A 19,773-nucleotide genomic window follows, 5' to 3' on the forward strand; every position below is an offset into this window, starting at 1 on the left:
AATGATAGAGTCTGTTGTGATAAACAAAGCAGGTATGGTTCCTCATGTGAAACACACAATCGCCCAGAGAAAATTCTGATTCTACATTTTGATAATTATAGAGCAGGAAAAAGAATACACAGAATTATTAATGAAAGAATAGAATTGAGATGGACTGGGAGGTGAGGAAAGATTTTGTGAAAATGGTGATTAAGTAGGGACTCAAAGGATGAAAACGTTTAAATTAGATTTTAAGAAATGGGGAGGGGTGCCTGGGTGGCTCAGTCAGTTAAGCATCCAACTGAGGCTCAGGTCATGACCTCATGGTTCCTGGGTTCAGGCCCTGCATCGGGCTCTGTGCTGACAGCTCAGAGCCTGGAGCCTGGTTTACATTCTGTCTCCGTCTCTCCCTGCCCTTCCCCTGCTCTTGCTCTGTCTCTCTCTGTCTCTGTCTGTCTGTCTCTCTCAAATATAAATAATCATTAAAAAAAAAATTAAAAATGGGGAAAAAACTTTTCCAGACAGAGGCAACAGCATGTTTGAAGATATTGAGGCAGGAAAGAGGAAGCCACATTTCTGGAATTGAAAGTAGACAAGCATGACTAGCTTGACATGACCTGAAATGTGATCCACAGGGAAGACAAAATGGCGCTGTTCTCCTCTGATAGGTTGTATTTTCTCTGTGATGCTCAAGGCAAATTCTTCAGCTAAGAGAGGTTTTGGTAATGAAATGAAAGACAACCTGGAGAAGAAATGAAATTGGTAACAATGGGAGAATAAGCTTACTGGCCAAACATAGTAAGATTGTTGGGAGGTGTTTTGTGGCCATTGAATTGACAATTATAAATTTATAGTGACACCAAGCTGCCCAGTTGTCTGACTTTCTTCCTCAGTACTGAGCTATTTAGTTGAAGCATGGAAAACTCCAGCAGTTAAATGCAATTTAGTTGGTAAGCCAACATACCTTCCTGTTTCTATATTAATCAATTCTTGTATTTAAAAATTTTTTCCTGTTTCTGTGCCAAACAATACTGGGACCTGGGCAAAAAATCAAAATCAGAAAACAAAAAACAAACCACCAACTTAGCTCCTGTTTCAAGAAATATTTGCTTTTGGAAAACAGCTAGTCTTGAAACAACTAAAATAGCTTACTTATCAACAGTAGCCAGTTGCTTATCAATACAGACTTCAAGATCCTCATGTTACTGTGTCCACCAATCCAAACCTAGTATGTCATAAATTCTGCCATTCCTAATATTTCCCTATTTTAACACTGGCCTGAAGATCACCCAGTGTAAGCATAAAACCCCATAAATACATTTTCCTGACTTCTCATTTCTGAGGCACTACTAATACCTTCTCAAGGTGTGTTCTCCCTTGCTTTAGTAATATAGACTAAGTTTTGCTCAACCAACAGGCATTTCTAGTGGTGTTTTTAGAGAGAGAGTCACCAGTCAACACAAGATTGAGACTTTCCCAAATATTGGTGATAGAGCGTGCTGCGTGCAAAGGAATTAATGATATTTGTGAAATGGTGATGTTGTGATGGGTTATTGAGTCTAAAATGGAAGAGGAAGAAAGTGAAGACAGTGGGGACTAAAATGTAGGGTTTCTCAACTTTGGCACTGTTGACCTTTAAGACTGGATAACTCTGTTGTAAGAGCTGTCCTCTGTAGGCTATTTAGCAGCATCCCTGGCCTCTACCCACTAGATAACAATGTGACATCCCCAGAGATGACAACTGAAAACATCTCCCAACACTGGAAGCAAATATCTTGGGGGAAAACTGTCCCCAGTTGAGAATCTCAGCAACAGAGAAGATCAGTTTATCAGTTGCTTACATGAGGTCAAAAAACTATTTTAATGGGTTCCCTTGAATAAACAAGTGGTCAGGATAGGTGTGTATGACTTAGAAGAGGGTGTTTGAGTTAGCTATTTCTAAGAGAGTGTAATTTTTGGTGTTAGTATCTTTCAGGGTGTGACCATTGGGATTGGGTGAGTAATATGCAGCAGCCGTAGAAAGCTAGAATTAATGGGAATGTTAAATATGTTAAGGTATATAAAGTAATTAGTTCAGAGGCTGCCACAAAGTAAATAGTCAAAAAAGTCTGGTTTTCTTACTAGTTTGATGGCTACAATGTAGGAAAAAAGCTGAAATCTTACATGTAAACCTGTCCCCAGTTGAGTAAAAAACAATAGACATGATATTGATAAAATGAGTCTCCAATTGATTATTAACAGGAATTTATTTTAACAGCACTGATGTGTTCCTGTTTCTAAGATAAAATGTTCAGTGGGAGCAAGTTGACTTCAGTGCTAGGGTAGGCTGAAAGAAAATAGCTCCTGTCTACACAACTTTTGTAAGCAGAGTTAGGAGTCCCCAGAAAAAGAAAGACAAGTCGTTTTATGCCCCCAGCTATTTTCCGTGATCTGTGCCTTACTGACTCTACTTGCCCTGGAACATTTCTTGCAGAACTTCCTGGGGGTGTCAGAATTACAAAGAATTGCAAAAGGATTTTTAAAGGAACAGGGGAGTGCAAAAACTAACAGTCTCCACCAGGTCTGGAAATTACCTCACCATATCAGAGACAATAAATCAGTGTTTAATAAATCAGTGTTTTGTAAAACTCCCAATGCAATTTCAAAAGTAAGCAAGGCCCTGCATTCCTTACCTGAGATACAGAGCCCAAGACCCCATCCAATGCTCTCAGCATGCCCAGACCCCTCCCGCTTGCCTGACAGTTACCTCTGCTCCACCCAAGGAGGATCTCAAACCTCATTAACATAACATACAATGTATATATAGGCATGTTTTCTTAAGATGCACGTGCCATCGTATGCCCACCTCTCCATGTGATGACAAAAACTCCCCTTTCTGAATATTCATCCTAGCCCTAAATAAAAGAAACCCATGAACCCCCACTTGGAGAGTCACAGTTTTGGAAGTTATTCCCCATGATCTCCTTATTTGCTGCAAATAAAGTTTCCTTTGTGTGACAACTCCAGCTGGTACAGTCTCTACCCGAAAACTCACCAATGAGCAAACTCACATTAGTTAGGTTGCCCTTTGAGTCAGTTATAATGAGACCGTACATATAGGTTAAGCACTTATTTGACTGTCCAGGATGAAACTCAGGAATGGACCTAAGGAGTCCTACTTATTCAGCTAATCATGTTAGTTGTCATAAGCTATCTCCAATGAACAAATAATCAGATAAAGTGAACACAAAAGTAGTGCAGCTGAAGAGAAGAATACGCAGCATGGATTTCTGTGTGAAACATGATTAGAATGCAGCAATCATCTGGGATAGACTTTCAGTGAGGCTACGATTTTATTCTTATAACATGCATTAACATTAAACTGCACCACACAAGCTATTGAAGAATCTAGTTGCTCTTGGCATCTGAAAAAAAAAAAAAAAAATCTTGCATCATCTTCTTATCTAAGACTCACCTCTGATTACAGTCCTTTTCTATGCTCCCAGACTTCTAGTTCTAGACCATATTGCACTGACGAGGCCACCTGGGCATTCTGGCTTTTTGGAAACACTCTTGAATAAATCCCCACTACTATTTTAAAGCCACAATTTCAATTACAAAGGCAGATTTGAATAGAGGCAATCTGGGATTAGGCCATGGGGATTAAAAGCAAAGCTTCTAACCTTCTTCACCCTTCCCTAGGGACTAAATTCTTTATTGGAAGGGCTCAAGCAAGCCAGTTAATACCGGCTCCTTCACTAGACCTGCTGGGGGCTGCCTTTTTGCAACAAAATCAGAGTCTCAGTGAGGAATGTGCATTGTGTCTCATAACAGCTATTTTCCCTTAATTATAGAAGATACTTTTGCCTGAGCTTGAGTCTCCATAATGCCAGTAGAATTAATACCGTTTGGGTTGTGACATCACAGAGCTAGGCAAGCATTTTCTCCCAAGATATTTGCATCATGTTTCAGAGGGAAAAAATGTTAAAGGGATTTTAATGGCACTTTTCCGTATACAGAATCAAGAAGCAAAAATAATGTCAGGAAAAGACTTTCTTCTCAGGTCTTACTCTGCCTCATACAACTATAAGAAGCTCTCCCTTCCTCTAAAATGCATATTCTCCTTTTCTTTAAAAACTACTTGGGTATAAAGTTTTGTTTGTTTTTGGTATATTTTTGTTTTGTTTTGTTTTTAACTAAAAAAAGGAGAGTAAGGCTTGAAAATAGACCCAATTTACCAGGCATCTGTGAAATATATTTAGAGCCTCAACTTCAAGCCTGGAAGTTTGGAGAAAGCAGATTCTTTATAAGTTTGTAACTGAAGTAGATTTGTTGACTATAGCTGTAGTTTTTGCCAGGATTTAAAATAAAGATAATAGAATAAAATAGACTCATTTCGCATACTTGAATCTCAACCTGAAATATCCTAACTCCCAAATATCTTCTTCTACCCATTTATTACTTTGAGTTTTATAGAGAAAGTCAAAGGAAACAAATAGGGAAATACTAAGAGCATCATGGTTCTTTCATACAATGGTATGAATTTCAGGTTGATGCAGGCAGGCTGGGTTCAAGAACCCTGGGGAAGGGTCCCACAGGACCAACCATCCATGACTTCACATAGGATAGAAATCAAATGTGAGCCAGATAAAGTGGAGACAAAGTTTCTGAATAGGGTAGGTAACGGGTAGAGAACAGATGGAGTGTCTGGGAGACTCAGAAAGGAAAGGAGAATAAGTCTCCTTGTTGCTTAGGGCTAGGGATTTATGTTAGAAAAGGGTCTAGGGTACATGTTCTTCAGGAATCCAGGGTAGGGTCCAATCAAAGGTGAATGTTAGGTGAACAATAGATGTTATTCCATAAATCACAAAAGGTAGGGGTATTGATGCCAGCTTTCCATATTTTTAGCCTCTTCATGAGAGGTGAGGCAAGGTTTTCTCTGTTCCTGATCCCCAAACTTACTCATGTTTTCTATTGCATGTGACCCTGGTCTGTATACCTATAGGTGACTTAGAAACAGGTCTATGACCATGGAATGATCACATTTATGTATTTAAAAGAATTTTAATTTTGAAATAATTATAGTCTCACAAGAATTAGAAATAGTACAAAAAGTTCCCATGTACCCTTCCTACAGCTTTCCCCAGTGATAACATCTTATATGACCATTGCATCTTATGTGCATTGTGACTAAGACATACACATGGCAAAACTATTAACTAAGAACCTTATTTAGATTTCACAGTTCTTATATGTATTTTTCCTTTTTTTTTTTTTTGGTGTATAATTCTATAAAATATTATCACGTACACAGATTAGTAGTCAAGGTTCTCCAGAGAAACAACCAATAGTGTGTACACGCTCATGTGTGTAGAAAGATTTATTTTAAGGAGTTGGCTCATGTGATTATGGAGACCCAGGGAAAGCTCATGTTGCTGTTCAAGTCCGAAGGCCAGAATTCTCTCTTGCCTGGGGAGGCCAGTTTTTTGTTCTATTTAGACCTTCAACTGATTGGATAAGTTCCACTCATATTGTGGAGGGGAATCTGCTTTACTCAAAGTCCAACTGAAATACTAATCTTGAGAGAAATAAGCCCACTGACCCAAATCTAAGGAGGGATGCAGAGACTCAGAGCACAGTGAAGCAAGGCTTTAATCAACGTTCGTAGAAGAGCAGGTGTCTGGGGAACAGGCAGACTCAGGGAAGTTACAGCAGACAATTTATTTTCTCACATGCAAGTCCCTCCCTTGGTTCCTCATTGGCTGAGTACTACAAAGGTTCCAGCCTTACCCAGAAGTCACCCATGTAAGGCAAAAAGCAGTCTGATTGAAACAAATGTACATTCCCTGAGGTGATGCAGAGTCTTTCAGTCCTTCTTCCCTTTGTTCTTTGGCACATGCTTATTGCAAAGCCCTATAAAATAAGCCTGGGAAACAGAGAGGGGAAGAACCAGGAAATGAAGTATCTAAGGGTTGGGGACTCTGGGGGGGGGGGGGGGAAGGGGAGCATTTTGTACATATTTCCAATAGGCTATGAACCAACTAACTAGACAGCACAACTTGATTTGGTATTTCTGAAAATGAATCATATCCCTTACTTTTCACAATCTCACCCAAAAACATCCCCACAGAAATCTACAGAACAATATTTGATCAAATATCTGGGTCTAACCAAGTCAACACATAAAGTTAACCGTCATAATCACTATAATCAAAATACAGAAATATTCCATAATTACAAAGCAACTTTCTGGTACTATCCCTTTAAACTTTTTCCCTCTGTTTTATAACAGTAACAATAACTGGGGAGCCTGGGTGTCACATTCAGTTAAGCATCTGTCTTTGGCTCAGGTGATTGTTAGGATGTCCCTGGAACCACAGTGGAGGGGATGGCCATCTTGTCAGCGCAACCCAACGGAAAGCCCCAAGCGGTGCGCCAGAACGAACTGAAGGTCAACCAATCACTGAGCGACAGCACAACCTGGCGCGAAAAAAGGCCCACCCGGACCTAAACCGGGAATGCTGCAGCTTAAAAACCCTACCCCACCCGGGCGCGACTATCCTGACTCCTCTCTCTGGCTCTCCCTGAGTCACGGAACCTCTCCCGAGACCTTAGTTCCCAATAAGTCTTTGCTAAAATTTTTTAGCCTCCGACTCCTATCTTTACCCTGCCGAAGGCTGACCCTAACAGTGATGATCTCATGGTTTGTGGGTTCGAGCCCTGTGTCTGGCTTTGCACTGACATCAAGAAGCCTGCTTGGGATTCTTTTTCTCTCTCTGCCACTTCCCCATTTGTATGTGTGTATGCTCTCTCTCTCTCTCAATTTATTAAATAAATAAATAAATAAATAAATAAATAAACAAACAGTCATTAAAAAAGAACTAATATTTTTGAATGTTTACTAAGTGCTTAAACTGAGAGACTAAGAGAAAAAATTACCAGGTGTACTCACAACTGCAAAGAACCCCCCCTTCCCCCCCCACCATTCCCAAACTAGCCAGGGCTGCCCGGTTGTGGTCTGACCTAAAGGCGGGAACCAATCAAGTTCTGCTGAGTGTTCAAATTTAAATGTCAACCAATAACAGCTCTGTAACCACAAAAAAATCCCTAACTTGTTTGTGCCTGTCTATAAAAGAAGCTGTAAGATCCTTGCTCGGGGCCTCTTAGCGTCACCAGCAACGAGTGCGCGGAGGACCGGGTTCGAACCTGCAATAAACGACCCTTGCCGCTTGTCTTTGATTCTGGACTCTGGTGGTTTGTTTTCGGGGGGTCTCTCAAATCGGGGCATATCAAAACTATATCCTAAACATTTATTTACCACATAATCCTAAATTAAACCGTATAAGGTAGATGTTAAATAAATTCATTATGTCCCTAAAAGATATTCAGCACATACTGAATTTATAATGGAACCAAAGTGAGTTCATTTGTTTGTGAGTCACAGAGGCACCAGGTGGAGTTGTCTCACGAAGTAAACTATTGGCAGCAAATAAGGAGATCACAGGAAGTAGCTTCCAAGGCCATGACTCAGGGGAAGAGAGACAGAGACAGAAACAGAGAGGGAGGGGGCGCCTGGGTGGCGCAGTCAGTTGAGCGTCCGACTTCAGCCAGGTCACGATCTCGCGGTCCGTGAGTTCGAGCCCCGCGTCGGGCTCTGGGCTGATGGCTCGGAGCCTGGAGCCTGTTTCCGATTCTGTGTCTCCCTCTCTCTCTGCCCCTCCCCCGTTCATGCTCTGTCTCTCTCTGTCCCAAAAATAAAATAAAAACGTTGAAAAAAGAATTAAAAAAAAAAAAAGAAACAGAGAGGGAGAGAATGGGTACCGTTTGTTTATGGTTAGGATGAATATTTAGATAAAGAAGCCTCTTCAACATGATGTGGGGAACAAAAGCAAAAGGAAATGTAGATAAAATCAAATTTCTTTATAATGTGCAGCCCATTGACAAATACTTGAGGCTGGGGGAGTATGACATTTCTCCAGAACTCCCAACTGTCTTAATGTTAATGCTTTGCTAGAGGGAAAAACAAGTTTAGCTTGACAATAGCTAGGCCTCCAGGATATCGATGAGTCTTTAACATATGAAAATTCTTTTGGAAACTTCCTTTGTCTTTACCTCCCCCAATTCCCAAGTATATAATAAATTGTTCCTCAGTCCCAGTGAAAGGAACAATCCAAATGACAGCCCTGCCTTAGTTTAAAGCTAGGTTCTCTTTTCTGCTTATTATGGATCTTTGATAAGAAATACAATTGCTGAGAAGTCTGTTTTGCTTGCTGTTTGCTACGAGCATTGTGAAGCCCTTCCTGAATGTAACCCGCTGTGTAGTAGAATGGGTTGTAAACCTTCCTAAATGTAGTCTGATAGGTAATGGAATGAGTGATTGTACATAAACTAACCGGCATTTCTCGCTTCTGTAAACCTGCTTGCTTAAGCACATTCCCCACCTACCCTACCCTCTTCCCCCTTTCCCCTTTTTTTTTCTTCCCGCCGCAAGTAACGGACAAAGCCTTCCCGCCAAAGGACAGACAAAGGACGCCCAATCAGAGAACAACAAATGTCCTTACTTTAAAATCAACTAATCAGGCCCCTCATAATTTGAAACCTCCCCTGTGCTATTTGTCTCTGTCTATAAAAACGCTGTACCAACCCTGATTGAGGCCTCTTGCGTCACCGGCGACGAGTGCGCAGAGGACCAGGTTCGAACCTGCAATAAACGACCCTTGCTGCTTGGCTTTGACTCACGACTCTGGTGGACTTTTGTGGGAGGTTTCGGAACTTCGGGCATTACACCAGGGCAGCTGTTTCTGCCCACTGGTCCTGTCCCCCCCATGCCTTTTTGCACCAAAAACATCTAAAGAATTCTTTCTTGGCCATTGGCTCCAAATCTCACCACTTCAAACCACATCAGTCATATGTACAGGTGGGCACAAGGTAGTGCATGCACCTTAAGGAAGGAAACATGCCTATCCATATATTGTGTGTTATGTAAATAAGGGTGAAGCTCCTCCTTAGATGGAGATTTTAGTATTGTAATGAGGGGAAGTTAATGTAGGTCATTCCAGAAGTCTCTCCATGGTCCATCTGTGCAGGCACAAGTCCAGTTTAGCTCGGTCTGAGTGGTCTGCACAAGTTGGAGGTCTTGTCAGGGCATTTGCTGTCACCTGTGGGTGGTTTTGGGTTTGTTTTGTCTGAGTTAAGCGGTAAGCTAGAAAGAAGAACTTAAGGAAAAAATATAAAACAAAGGTTAGTGATTATTAGCAGGTAAACAGTAAAGGTCAGGTTTTGGGGTCTAGCTGGTGACAAATTAAAATTACAAGTTGCAGAAGAGTAACATGGATTAGTAACAGTAACATACTAATGACCTCATTTTATTTACTTATTTATTTTTTATTAAAAACAATTTTTAATGTTCATTTTTGAGAGAGAGAGAGAGAGAGAGAGAGAACAAGCAGGGGAGGGGCAGAGAGAGAGAGAGAGAAAACGAGAGAGACAGAATCTGAAGCAGGCTCCAGGCTCTGAGCTGTCAGCACAGAACCCTATGCAGGGCTCCAATCCACAAATCATGAGATCTTAACCTGAACTGAAGTTGGACTGACCCACCCAAGTGCCCCCTGATGACTTGATTATCTTTGTAAAGACCCTGTTTCCAAATAAGGTGATATTTGGAAGTGCTAGGGGTTAGGACTTCAATATATCTATTTTTCAAGAACAAAGTTCAGTCCATAACAGGTGTAGAGGAGGAAAAATAATGTCTCCTTTACCCTTCTAGGTTCTTGGCTGAGACACCCCCCCCCCCCCATAGTAAAAGACAAATTAACAGGAGAGATGTTACTAACCATATAAATGGGAGAGGTCCAGACAAACTGAGTAACTCTGAAATAGGCCAAACCATCACCTCAAAAAACATCTCCAGCTAAAGACAAAAGAAGATGTTAGGGATGTGGCAAAAGGTCAGTTATGAGAGGTTACCAGGAAAAAGCACAGCAAAAAAGGAAGGTTGTCAGGCAGATTAAGGCTTTTGCTTTCTCCATATATGAATTTCCAGAGATTTAGAGTCATTCTCTGCCTAGTACAGATAGGGAGACACAACCTTCTTACAAATAGAGATAAATGTAAATGTGTCTCTGTGTTACAAAAAGGGAGCTTCTTGGTTTTCAGGACCTTCCCCTTGTTTGCTATTTCTTAAGAATAATCAACATAAAATCATCCTTATGCCTGTTAGAAAAGAAACAGTGGGCTCAAAATGCAGTTACCAGTCCCCATGACAGCAAACTAAGACTTAATTGCAATTTCAACCTCTCCCAGAAATGTGACCTTTAAACAGTCAATCTCAAATTTCCTGATGCACACTAGTGAGGTAATCTGCATAATAAGATGCCTGTTGTTCCCTTCCACCAAAAAGGAAGTGACATGGCTTTAAACAATCTTTTCTTTTCTTTTGCTAATAATTCCCTGCCTCACCTTCCTTCTGCCTATAAAAACCTTCCATTTTGTACAACTACATAGAGCACCTGTGTCTTTACTAGAAGGGAACGCTGCCTGAATCACTGAAAAAAGCTAATTAGATCTTCCGATTTATTCAGTTGAATTTTTGTTCTTTAACAAGCCAAGGAGGCATATTTTGGGGTGTTATATTCCGCTCCCTTTCACATGTATTATTATTATTACTACTGCTACTACTACTATTGTTATTCCCATTTTAAGTGGAGAGATAAAGTACTTGCCAACATTGCACAGATGGTAAGTGTCAGAGGGAAAATTTGATTCCAGGCGATCTGATCCCAAAATGGGTGTTGACAGCCACATCCTTATTCACACAGAGTATTTATTTCTTTATATTTGTGTCTTCTTTCAGGAGCAGCTAGTTAGCAGCTAACACTCTACCTGTTAGGTGCTTGAGAAATATTTGTTGAATTTAAATTTAAGTGATTGTTGAGACAGGTTTTAAATCTTTTTTTTTTTTTTTTTTTTTTTTTGTGTCAGATGGAAAAGGCATAGTGAAGGGTCCTATTCAAGTTTTTAACTCTGGTTGAAACCGAGGGGAAGCCTAAGAGCTGACATGATGACACATGTTATCATAAACACATCTTCAGTTGGTTATGAAGAGTGTTTTATATTTCCTTAAGTACTTTCAGCCAATACGTAATACATAATAGCTCCCTTTGAGACCATTTGATGGACAAATACTAGCACAAAGCAAAAATTTAAACGGGTCAAAACAAAATAACAAGAAGGACATTTTGAAACCACTAATGTCTAGGTTAGTTCTTTTTCTGAGCCTCACCTTGACAGAGGGCTCTGCTGCCTCAGATGACAGTACATGTAATGGCTGCTGAAAGGAAAAACAGAGTTTTACAAGTTAATCCAAATGATGACTGAGTACGTAAAAAGGTAAGGCAATTCATGTTTCCCTGAAACAGCATTATTGTTTCTCAATTGTAGGTGCATTAGCAAGCTCCCTTTAGAGTGCAGGTTATTAAACAATTGAATAAATGTTGCCCATCTGTGCACTCGCAATTTAAATGACTTATTGTACAGTTAATCAGTAATGCTTAATCAGCATGTCAGTGGTTACCCACTTGGCTTAGGGGCACAGGCATTTTATTTGTGCTGGGAATTGCAGAAATGAAGTCGGATGAAATAATTTCACCATGGGAGCGAAGGCAGCTAGAGATTAAGGCGTTTTGTTGTCTTGGTTAATGTGAAGAATATGTAGGTGTTTTGGTGTTTTTTTTCCAACCCCCTGTAACATTTGCCTCAACCCAGGCCATAGAATTGGAAATGTGCCTGACAAACATCTGGTCATGTTCCTCCAGGGTGTTGTCAGGTTCTCTCAGCATCCCATGTGACTCTGTCTGTAAAAACACTTTGCAATTACATTATACCTTTACCTAATGATATCAAGGAAGTAAAAATAATAATAATTATGTAAACCTGGGAAAGAATGGAAATTCTTATGCCCATCTGCAAGACTAAAAGGAATGCTTTATTAATGTTGGCTGGTTGTCTGAAATTCCATTTTCATTGCACTAATGACTTAAGGGATTTGCTGACAGTAATAACATCTTGCAGCCCTTTTCCTCTCAGAGGAGCGAAAATATTGGTGCTTAAGTACACTGATGATGTGCTAGAAGGCAGCACATTCACCTTGCTTTACTCCAAGGAGGCACAGGAAGATAACCTAGGAGCTCTTTCCAAATGATGAAACTAATCAAAACAACCATTCTCCTTCATCAAAGACCTCATTGTCAAAAGACTGGTGGTAAAAAATATATAGTTATTTAAGAGAAAAGAGAGGAAGCGTGGCGTTAGAGAAGATAGAAGGAATATAAAGTGGATGGCGGAACATGAATTTGTTTTTAATAAACATATGTGTATTAAAATTAATTTTAGGGGCTCCTGGGTGGCTCAGTCAGTTAAGCATCTGTCTCTTGATTTTGGCTCATGTCATGATCTCATGGTTCGTGAGATTGAGCCCCACATCGGGCTCTGCACTGACAGTATGGATCCTGTTTGGGCTTCACTCACTGTCTCTCTGCCCCTCCCTGACTTGTGCTTTTTCTCTCTCTGTGTCTGAAAAATAAATAAATTAATTAAAAAAATTATTTAAAATTAATTTTAAATGCATATGTGGAAAACTCAAAATAACTTTGATTTAGACCAAAGATGAGAGCTTATTTCTCTGTCATGTAAAAGTTTGGAGCTGTTGTGCCAACAGAGCTCATCTGCCAGCTCTGCTCCACTAAGTTCTCAAAGACCCTGGCTACTTCCTTCATCTGCTTTCTCTAGTGTGTGGCTTTCATTCTTATGTTTCAAGGCAGCATCCATGTTTTTGGCATCAGGAAATATGTAATAAAAAGGAGCATAAAGTACTCACCAGATGCTGCTTAATGATGGTTTCTGTAGATTGTCACATATTTCTGAGCTTATCTTGTTGACCAGAACCTAGCAACTTGACCATATTTCAAAGAGAAACTGAAAAGTTGTCTATATTGGATGACTGTGTGTCCTACTAAATATTAGAAAATCTATGTCCATGGAAATAATATTTTAACAATATAGTAGTGTAAAAATTTTACTACATTTATGACTCTCATTCCACTCCACTTCTGGCCATTTCTGTTGGGTTCTTCTAGAAGTTATTTGCATAACTAAGCTATTTGTAAATTCCTTTATTTCTTGATTCATCAATCACAAACTCTTTTCTGAGTAGGAGGAAGTATTGTGAACTCTGTGTGTCTGGATTAATTTCATCTCAGAAATAGATTAGGAGAAGGCAATCAGTCTGAGTATCTACCCAAGTGCTAAAAATGAGGAGGGTGAAGGGCGCCAGGGTGGCTCAGTCAGTTAAGCATCCTACTCTTGATTTTGACTCAGGTAATGATCCTGGGATTATGGAATCAAGCCCCCTATCGAGCTCTGCCCTGAGCATGGAGCCTGCTTGAGATTCTCTCTCCCTCTCTCTCTCTCTCTCCTCTCTCTCTCTTTCTTTCTCTCTCCTCCCCTCTTTCTCTCCCACTCCTTCCCCCCCACTCTCTCTCTTTCTCTTCCTCTGCCCCCTCCTCCACTCATGCTCTCTCTCTCTCTCTCAAATGAAAATTAAAAAATAAAATAAAATGAGGAGGGGGGACCAAGCCTGTCAATACAAACCGTGAGTTTAGGAGGTCCCCAAGTCCACCCTTAGATTCAACGATTTGATAGAAGGAGTCACAGAACTCAGCAAAGTGGTTAAACTCATAGTTATAGTTTATTATAGTGAAAGAATACAGATAGAAATCAGTAATGGGAAACGGTTTCTAGGGCAGAGTCCATGAGAGACCAGGCATGGAGCTTATATTTGTCTTCTCCCAATAGAGTCCTATAGGCAGTACTTACTTCTCCCAGTAATTGTGTGGCAATATGCATGGAGTGAAGCCAGGAAGCTCACCTGAGCTTTGGAGTTTTTTATTGGGAGTTGATCACATAGACATGGCTTTCCAATGGTATGGCTGACCTTAACCTCTATCACCTCCAGATTTCAAATTGATATTATGTAGCCCAATGCCCCATCACAAATCATTATCAGTATAGACTATCTAGTGTGGCCCAAAGCCCTCAGATACACAAAGACACTTTTATCAGCCAGGATATATGAAGGGATTAGAGGTTACCTCCCAAGAGCTGGGTCAAAGGTTCAAACTTTTCTTTGGGCAAAGTTAATCTTTTACTGCACAGAGCCTTAATGCTACTAGACTAATCAATCAGTCACTCATCTTTAAAAAGCAATTCTTAGTTCATCCTGGGAACACACAGTATATACCTGCACGTGCAGGAAGAAAGAGGTATCACTATTCAGGCTCACTTCTTGCTCCTACTTTTCTTCACTTTCTTCTGTGAGTCTTGAGGTCTTCTGCAGACCCCATCTACTGGGTTCTTTTAGTATATTGTATGCTGATTCTTTTTCTGTTTAGTTTGTCAATAAGATGTCATATGCTTGCCATGTTTCAAAAGTGCCTCAACTTATGTGATCCTTCAATGAACTTTCTTCCCTTGTCTGCACTTTTATGAACATACTCACCTTTGAACTTTTTTACCATAATTTTAATAGGTTTTAGGAAAGATTTGAGATAAATAGAGTCGACGCTCAGCTCACTGCCAAACTGGGAGCTCAAACATGAAATTCTGGAGACCAAGTGAGGAAGAGATTTTTTAAAAACAACCTGTGCCCAAATGCTTTATTGCATGGAACTACATTTCTGATTCTTTGTGGGAGAGGGAACTGCCATGTAAGTAAAAGCCTGTGTGAAGTTATATTACAAAATCATGGTAAGAACTTCTAGGTTCTGGGGGGGAAAAAAAGAACTTCTAGTTTCTAGGTTCTGGAAAATTGTCATGATTCATACAAGCTGCCTTAGCAGATTAAAGATGGCCAAAAATTCTTTGTCACTTTTCTTATTGAGAGAGGAGTCTATGTCCCCTTCCCTTAAATCCTGGCATACTTTGACCAATAAAATATGGTGGAATTGTTGCCATGCTGGTTGTCTTTTTTTTTTTTTTTTTAGGCTTATTTATTTATTTTGAGAGAGAGAGTACAAGTGGGGGAAGACCAGAGAAAGAGGGAGAGAGAGAATCCCAAGGAGGCTCTGCACTGATAGCACACAGAACCTGATGTAAGGGCTTGAACCCACCAATCACGAGATCATGACCTGACCCAAAACCAAGAGTCAGATGCTTAACCAACTGAGCCACTCAGGTGCCCGGCATGCTGTTTTTCTACTCAGGTGTTAAAAGACTGACAGCTTCCTAATCTTGTTTCTTAGAAATTTTCACGCTTAAATGGGGTGCCTAGGTGGCTTAGTCTGTTAAGTGTCTGACTTCGGCTCAGGTCATGATGTCACGGTTCCTGGGTTTGAGCCCCACATCAGGCTGTGTGCTGACAGCTCAGAGCCTGGAGCCTGCTTCCGATTCTGAGTCTCCCTCTCTCTCTGCCCCTCCCCAGCTTGTGCTCTGTCTCTCTCTCTCAAAAATAAATAAATGTTAAAAAAAAAAAAAGAAATTTTCTTTCTTAGGGTAATCAATACCCATTATTCATGCAAACCACCATGTAAGATTTACCCTGAGATTATCATGTTGTGAGAAAGCCCAAGCCAGCCACGAGAGAGAATGAATGAAAAAAGAGAGAGAGATGCCCATCCAGTTCCAGCTGTTCCAACCATCTTAGCCTTTGTAAAAGGCACACGAGTGAAGAAGCCATTTTTGACATTCCATCTCCAGCAGATGCAACATGAAGAGCTGAAGAAACCAGGTGATAGCTGAAACTGAAGCTCCTGATATATGGCCTGGTCAAACTCTCCCAGCAGACTCCAACCATATATCATCCCAGCTGTAGTCCTAGTTATCTGGGAGGAGAAACAAGCTATCTTCTCTATTCCCTTCTCAAATTTCTGACCTGCAAACTTGTGAGCATAATAAAATATTTGTCTTTTTTGGAGAGAGAGAGAGAGCGCAGTCACATGTGTGCATGCATGCAAGCAGGGGAGGGACAGAGAGAGAGGTGGACAGAGGATCCCAAGTGCGCTCTGTGCTGACAGCAGAGATCCTGATGCAGGGCTTGAACTCATGAACCTTGAACCATGAGCTCATGACCTGAGCTGAAGGCTGATGCTCAACTGACTGAGCCACCCAGGCATCCCAAAATATTTTGTCTTTTTACTCCAAACAAATTTTGGGTGGTTTGTTATGCCGTGATAGATAACTAGAACAGATTCTATGAGCCAGATTTTTTTTTTTTGACAGGTACTTTGACTATGCTGTTAATGGTATAACGCTAAATATGTTAATCTCCCCCTACCCCCTTTCTCCGGAGAAAAGAACAAAAGAGATTGGAGCTAAGGAAGGCATTTTCCAAATGTAGGACTTTATTCCTTTTCATCCACTTAAGCTTATTATATTTGTAGTCCAACAGATAGTTGATGTTACAAGATTTATATTTAGTTTATCAATCAGCGAATTAGGATATTACTTCATTTATAACATGTTAAATGATGCATAAATGTAATACAATACAAATGAAACGTAATAAACTAGAAACATATATACAAATTTGATTCAATATGTTCACAGTTTCTTTTGCCCTCTGTCAGTGTGATTGCCTTTGTATAATCCATATCTCTAATTATCCTTTCCTCTGCTTTGCATATAAATAGCTAATTAGATAGTGTCCCTGTCAGCTATGAAGCATATAATATTCAAAGACATACTCCTTTAGAAATTTAATTTGGGATAACAGATTGTGCTAACCAATTGAAAAACCACAAGATTCAAATTTGGTGAATAATTTGATGATTTAATTTGAAGTCAGAAATGTCACATATGAATCAAAATGTTTTGAAAAATTCTAAGGTTGACTTCTCAGGTGTAAGGACTGGCAGGCTTGTTTGTTAGCAGTATTGAATAAAGACTTGTATTATGTGAGGATTTAACTGAATGCTGTTTTTTTTTATAGACACAACTCCATCCAGGAATTACTACTTTTAAGAAATAGCTGTTCAACACGAATAGCATAATTGGTGCTTGGGATGTAAGAGAATGTTAGATGATCAGTAAACTGTCAGGAGCAGTGCCATGGGAAACCTCCAAGAGTTCTAGAAGTAAGAATACACACTGTCTTTCTTGTGGAAAGGACCAGAGTGAGATTCTTTTTTTTTTTTTTAATTTTTTTTTCAACGTTTATTTATTTTTGGGACAGAGAGAGACAGAGCATGAACGGGGGAGGGGCAGAGAGAAAGGGAGGCACAGAATCGGAAACAGGCTCCAGGTTCTGAGCCATCAGCCCAGAGCCTGACGTGGGGCTCGAACTCACAGACCGCGAGATCGTGACCTGGCTGAAGTCGGACGCCCAACCGACTGCACCACCCAGGCGCCCCCAGAGTGAGATTCTTTAATGAAAGCACATAAGCTTAGAAGCCAGCTATGTCTCATTCATGTCCAGGGGTACAATTTGGCTTCTTGGCAACAAAAATATCAGAAGCTTGGTTTGATTTATTTAAGCAGAAAAGCTATTTCTAAGAAGAGTTGGTGGGAAATGTTCATATTGGAAGTTTGTTGAATGAAGCTTAAGTGGGAATCAAGGGAAGCCAAGCACAGTGAAACTTCAAAATCTGCAGAAACTACTACAGGAACTGTCACCACTGGTCACACATTGCCCTGTCAAAATTGATGGCCCTGAACACTCATTGTCTTACTTAGGATTTTGTGGATGAATTCCATAGACCTTGAGCCTTTGTGTCACTACTCCACTATTCAGAGTCCCTGGTGAAAGTGTCTGAAAGGCTGTACTTAGGTCACTTGAACAAATTCTAGGGACTTTCCAGGGAGGGAATCTCTTCACCAGATTTTTTTTTAGTGGGTACCAGGGCATTTCCAACTATTAGAAATCCTCAATTCCACGTACAGAGCTCAAGCAGGGCAGGGGTCCTGGGCATTTAATGAGCCCTATTCTATGCTTGGTCAAAGAGTGTGCCCCCAAATCTGATACCTCAGCCTACCATCACTTCAGTCCTTCATTGATGAGGACCAAGAGTGACAACTGGCTCCTTTCAGGAGAACCCTGTTCCATTATCCTGGTTAAGGGGGAACACCACGCTCCTCAAACCTCCCTGTTGAGACTAATGGAACTCACTTGTTCATCACCAGTGAAATTCTCCATGTCTTCCTTGAGTGTTCCCTTTACCTCCTTGCTCCAATTGAATCTTGGACCTCCCCTGGGGCACTGCTTCCCTGCAGCCCTCCTAACCAGCAGTTGTTTATTTCCATCTCTTTTATTTCTCTCTTATCTTTGAACCTATCTTCAGGGTTATTCGTGCCATTTCCAGAGCATTTTCTGCCTTTCTTCCTTAAAAATCTTCTGCTTAGGGGCGCCTGGGTGGCGCAGTCGGTTAAGCGTCCGACTTCAGCCAGGTCACGATCTCGCGGTCCGTGAGTTCCAGCCCCGCGTCAGGCTCTGGGCTGATGGCTCAGAGCCTGGAGCCTGTTTCCGATTCTGTGTCTCCCTCTCTCTCTGCCCCTCCCCCGTTCATGCTCTGTCTCTCTCTGTCCCAAAAATAAATAAACGTTAAAAAAAAAATTAAAAAAAAAATCTTCTGCTTAAAATATCAAACCTTTTGGATTATGTCACCCATTATGCCTGATTATTGATATAATTCACCTACCCTATGTCACCCCCCTTCACAATTTAACTTCTCTCCAGTAGTTCGCCTATCTGAATTTTCACTAATTTCAGCGTATACATGGTTGACCTTTGCAATACCATTACTTTTCAGTTACTTGATGTTTTTATGTTCTGATTATCTTGTCCACTACTCTATCTTAAGTTATGCACAGATCTTCTCATGTCCCCAAATTTCCATTGACTCATAATTTCAATTTTGTGCATAACCTCACCTCTCCACGTGCCCCTCGATTACCCCAATTTCAAAAATACTTGCACTCAAATGAAACCTCCACTCTACCTTGCCATCTCTTCTCTGTCTACTAATGAATGTATTTCTTGATGTCCTTTCCTCTCTACTTATCCATCTTCAATTATTTGGCCAATCATTTTATTCATTTACTTGAATATGCTTTTTACTCCATTGACCTTTCTCTCAATTTTAAAGCTCACCTGACAAAATCACAGCTCCAGTAAATCCAACTCTCTGCCAACTGTGCACCTGTACCAATGCAAATATACATGGTTGTTTAAAAATACTAAATCATGTTGATGGATCTTATTTTAGATTTATGACCACAAATGCCAAGTGGACTCTGAATGCTGCTCCACATTCGTAAAATATCTCCCTGGTCAGTTCACTTCCCAGTCCTTTGGAATTTCATTCATACCTTGTTCATCCTTCTCAAACCAGTACAATTCCATCAGCTATATTCTCCAGCACTTTTCTTTGTTTATTCTTATATTGATGTTATTGTTATTTTTAATAGTTAAGGTAGCAATAGGTAGGTGATGCTAATTTAAAAAAATATTTTCTACTCTGGTATATAAGTACAGATCAGATTATTTTGCTTATTATTATTTAACTCAATTACTTTACTAATCTTCCATATGTTTAGTAGCTGTTTATCTATTTGGAAATTTGTAGAAAAATAGTAATACTATTTGCAAATACAAGTTAAATCCTTTTTGTCTCCATATTAAAAATATTTTCTTATTTTTATTTTTATTTTTATTTTTTAGTGGTTTGGTTGGAATGTGTCCAAAAAATGTTTGATATTTTTTGTAGAATTCTGGTAAATACCCTTTATCAAGTTAAGAAATTTTCCATCTTTGCCTCGATTGATAAC

This window comes from Puma concolor, chromosome E1, assembly GCF_028749965.1.
Source record: "Puma concolor isolate L17-30 chromosome E1, mPumCon1.1.hap2, whole genome shotgun sequence".
NCBI classification, from domain to species: domain Eukaryota; kingdom Metazoa; phylum Chordata; class Mammalia; order Carnivora; family Felidae; genus Puma; species Puma concolor.